The sequence below is a fragment of the Tupaia chinensis genome, unplaced genomic scaffold (assembly GCF_000334495.1).
Source record: "Tupaia chinensis unplaced genomic scaffold, TupChi_1.0 Scaffold000674_2, whole genome shotgun sequence".
Classification (NCBI taxonomy): Eukaryota; Metazoa; Chordata; class Mammalia; order Scandentia; family Tupaiidae; genus Tupaia; species Tupaia belangeri.
Genome location: NW_006160198.1, coordinates 2203245 through 2208166, shown reverse-complemented (window position 1 = coordinate 2208166; position 4922 = coordinate 2203245).

The following is a 4922-nucleotide window of genomic DNA, read 5'->3' as shown; positions in this document are numbered from 1 at the left end:
TTTTGTGTTTTTGTTGGTTGGTTGGTTGGTTGGTTTGGGTTTGGGTTAAAAGGGATATCAGCAAGGATACAAAAGTGTTGAAAGCAGTAGTACTAACACTAGACTTTCCCCTAATATAATCAGGATTGAAAAACTGTTGAAAACAGAATATATTCTTCAATATGGGTTTGATGTTATATCATGTCACAATCCTGCACTACCTAAATCTAAATCATCCTGAGTGGTGGCAGAGAAAAGTGTCCCATCTTCTGGAAACTCTTCTGTAAACAAAGTGAGGGAGAAATAAATCCAGCATTGTTAAAATATTTCCATGTCTATCCATTTCAAATACTATTTTTCACGTCTGTGTAAAAACAGAAAGCTATTTTGCAGTCTCACTTCACCAAAATATAAAAATGAACCTCAGACAACAAGAATATTGATAGTAATAGGACCTATATTCTCTTATACTTTGCTTCTGCATGGATTGTGCCAAGCAGTGGATGCCTGTTTCTGTAGCACTTTTCCTAACATAGTTCTCTCTTAGGTAGTCCCAGAGATGTCTATGAGTGATTTAATAATCCTTAATAGAGCTCTTCTTGCTTAAATCTGTTATTTTTCTTCCTCTTGCATTTCTTTAGAGAGATTTTTTACATAGGATGTGTGCGCTTGCCATAGAGGCAGAGTAAGACAGAAACAGAAAGCAAGAAATCACTGCTCAGGGGAGATGGCCATGCTGAAATCCCTTCTCCTCCATTCTCCTCTCGGGATTTTGGGCATGTACACACACATGCCTGGCACAAGTTTCAAGCCCTGTGGGAATCCGGCGACATAACCATTATGTCTTCTATTGGACCTGGATTCTGTTATTTTTCAATAAGAATTTTGCAGGGGCCAACAAGTGGCATTGTGGTTAAAGGTACTGGATTCCCACATGACCAACCCAGACCTGGCAGTTTGCTTTCTCGCTCCCCCTTTCTCTCTTTCTCTCTCTTTCTCTCTCTCTCTCTCTCTCTCTCTGTGTGTGTGTGTGTCTCATCAAATGAAAAAATGATAATAATAATAACAAATTGAATTAAATAAATAAATAATTGTTTAAAAAATAAAAATAAGAATCTTGCAGGCACAAGTGAGTTAAATGGAATATCCCATGTATTCATAGAGAGGTTTATCTTTTCCATCACAGCCTAGGATGCCAAAAAGAAGCTTACAAAAATCTTTGAGACCAAAATATTACTTTCTCAGTTGGATAGAAGGAGGGCAGCCCATGAAATGATTTAATAACTTTTTGACACAATCATTCATGAAACATAACCTTTAACTGTCTGTGGAGCAGAGGGTTCATGGAATAGAATGGGTTAGGAAAATATGTAGAAAAAGCATTCCGTGGGGTGGCTCTAATTCAAATCATGAGTAGTAGGGGGGGGAAGTGGTAAATCTCTATGCATAAAATAATGTGTCTAGCTATTGGCTTTTACTGGCAGATTTATAAGGAAAAGATAATCACTATACCATATGTAGGACTATGTGAGGTAGTACAGTTATGTGGAAAGTAAGTAGCGAAATTCACATACACGAATGTACCTGGAATGACTCTCATAGTATCTCTTTGAGGTGAGTTTATACCTCTCTAATGTATGGTGTCTTTTAGGTTTTTTTATGAAAGACCCTTTGCTCCAATGCATACAATGACACCTGGGATGATATTTTTCAAATTTTTAAAAATTTTGAAGGGATTAGCAGACTTAAATAATTTCCTTTTTTGCTCCATTAGGACTTACATTTTTTTTCTTTTGGAGAGGTTTCTGCTATAGGGCGCGTGCACTTGCCAGACAGACAGAGAGAAACAGAGAGATAGAAAGCGAGAAATCACCCTCCAGGGGGGATGGTAATGCCCAATCCCTTCTCCTCCATTCTCCTCTTGGGACCTTGAGCACGCAAACACACACGCCCGGCGTGAGTTTAAGCCACCGGGTCCGGGACGCGAACCGTGGTCGACTACGTGGGAGTCCAGCGACATAGCCATTACGCTAACTGCTGGTCCCAGGACTTACATTTTTGGGGCCAGCACATGGCGTAGTGGTTATGTTGCTGGACTCCAACATGGCCAACTGTGGTTTGAGTCTGAAACCCAGTGACTTGAAAATCATGCCAGGTATATGTGCATGCATGCTCAAAATCCCAGGAGGAGAATGTAAGAGAAGAGATTGCAGTGTGGCCATTCTCCTCAGAGGATGTCTTACTTTCTCTCTCACTGTCTCTGTCTCTCTCTTTCTCCTTAGCAAGTGCATGCTCCCCATAGCAAAAACCTCTTGAAAAAAGAAAAAGACATTTCTTCTCTCTTCTAAGAAATAATCCTTTTGAAATACTTCTCTAAAGGAGCAATCTCTATGGCTAAAAGTCATGAGTCACCTCCTTAAGTTTATAATTCAACTTTTATAGACTTAAAGATCTATATGCAAAGAGAAGATGGTAACCAGTTATTCTTATCTGCTTCTTTCTGCCTAAAACTCTCCTCAACAAGTTAATATTCTACAAATTTCTGACTCTGCTATGTCTATGATACCTAGGTAGTCTGAAATATTCATCTAATGCTGTATCTACCACAAATATATTCAGATTCCTTTCCAATAGACCTTTTCTCATAAGGACATTGCTATTTCTCTGTTAGTAAATGTCTTAAGTTGCACAGCATGTTTTACTCTTCTACATATTTAATATTCATAGGTTCATTTGATTCTCATGATGATGGAGAGAAGCCCAATAAATATATTACTGCCCCATTTTATAGATGAGCAGCTTAGGGTAGTTTGCCCCAGCTCACAAAGCAACTAATGACTGAACCAAGTCTAAATTGTGTTCTATCCCTAGGTCCACTCTTTTCTTTTTTTAAGAGATATTTTGGCTGTAGGGTGCGTGCACTTACTGGAGAGACAGAGAGACAGAAAGTGAAAAATCACTCCCCAGGAGGGATGACCATGCCACAATCCGTTGTCCATTCTCCTCTCAGGATTTTGGGCATGCATACACACCCGACTTAGTTTAAAACCGCTGGGTCTGCAATCAAAACGTGGTTGACTACATGGGAGTCCAGCAGCATAACTGTTATGCTATCTGCTGGTCCTGGTCCACTCTTTTTTAAAACACACCACATTGGATGGCCTAGAAATACAAAGTTATTCTTTTCTGTTGCTTATGTTGCTTATCTCCTTAAGGTATTTTATAAAGTCACGTCTTTGTTTTGTTTTTATCTTAAGACTGAGAAAGTAAGGATCACGGTTTTGAGGCCCGCACAAACACTGTATATGTCTTCCTGGTAACTCTGGTCTTCCAGACAGAAAAATTATTATCCCCTTAGTGCTTTGACCCAGTGAGGAAACTTTCATGTCTATGAATTTATAGCTTGGGTTTCTTAACAGACTAAAGGAACTAACTTTATATTTCAATTGGTTGGCCATTCCACTCTAGAAAATCTAGTCCATAGTGAAGAGGATACTAAAGACTTTAAAGAGTTAATGTCACTTCCAAAAGTGAATTTATAACCTAGAAGTAATTTAGGCAGCAAGAGAAAATGTCTCACTTCAAAGATGGAAATGCTGAACCATGCATACAAATGTGACTGCTAACTCGTGCATGACTGAAAATCAGCGGCCGTGGATTCCAGGGACTTAAAAGGACCTCAAGAAGTCATTTGATCCTTCCAACTTTCCCATAAACAAAGTTTTCTCTTTACATTAAAAACATAGCACTGAAGTCCAAAGATGATAAGTGACCTGGTGGTAGAAAGGCTGGAGTCAGAGAAAAGATGTCTTGAATCCTGTTCCTCTAGTTCTCTGGTTGGAAAGCATTGCTTTGCTATGTGTTCCATCTCTTGGGGGATGTAATTTGCCTCAAGAATGAAGGACTGGACAACATATCAAATGGTTTAAGTGGTTAAGTAAGATAATGCCCCAGGTAAACATTAGATGTAACCGTACGGAATTGCTTAGTGACCTTAGAAAATACCATTTTAGTGACATGATGGGGAGCAGAAACCAGAATAGACAGTTGCAGGCAACTCTTTTAGAACATTGGCTATGATGGCAAAGGAAATGAGAAGGCAGCACCTGAAAGATGTGGCAGTCCAGAGAGATGTCTGTGAAATTTGCATGTGTATATTAATAAGGGATGAAAGAGGGAATATTTCCCTTTTTTTAAATTGTATTTATTATCATAATCCTTTTTATATTACATTGAATCACATATATCTTTACAGCATATTACATTTCTTTTTCCAGCATGATTACCATACATATCAGTCAAGACAAAGACATTACTATCCACATCATCATCATCAAATAGCTTTTCATCATTTTTTCAGATTATTATTATTTATTCTCATTATTTTTTAAACATTCGATTGCTATATATCATTTCATTTTTGTAAAGAATTTACCCAACATGAAATACTTTTCAGGCCAGTCCAATTGAGAATACTCTACATGTTATCATCAACAAGTAATAAACTATTTCTGAGTCCCACTAATGTCATGCCTCACTATTTTTTCTCTTGCTATCCTTCTCTATACTCTTCCCTTCTACCACCCCATTCCATATTGTCTTCAGCATCCATAACTATTTTCACTGTTTTTATGCCCTCCAATATTTAGATCTCTTCCATAAAGTGCAAATAGTCAGTATATATTAAGTGGATACATACTCTATCTTTCATATCCTGGCTTGCTTCACTCAGCAATAGATCCTCCATATCTGAGCAATTTCTATCACATGCTAGGGTCTTGTTGAGTAGTATTCCACAGAGTATATGTAACACACTTTTTCCACCCATTTGTCTGTTTGTGGATATTTAAGTTGGTTCTATGTCTTAGCGATCATGAATACTACAATAAACATTGATGTGCAAGTGCTTTTCTGACTGAGCATTCTCCTGTCCTTTGGGTAGA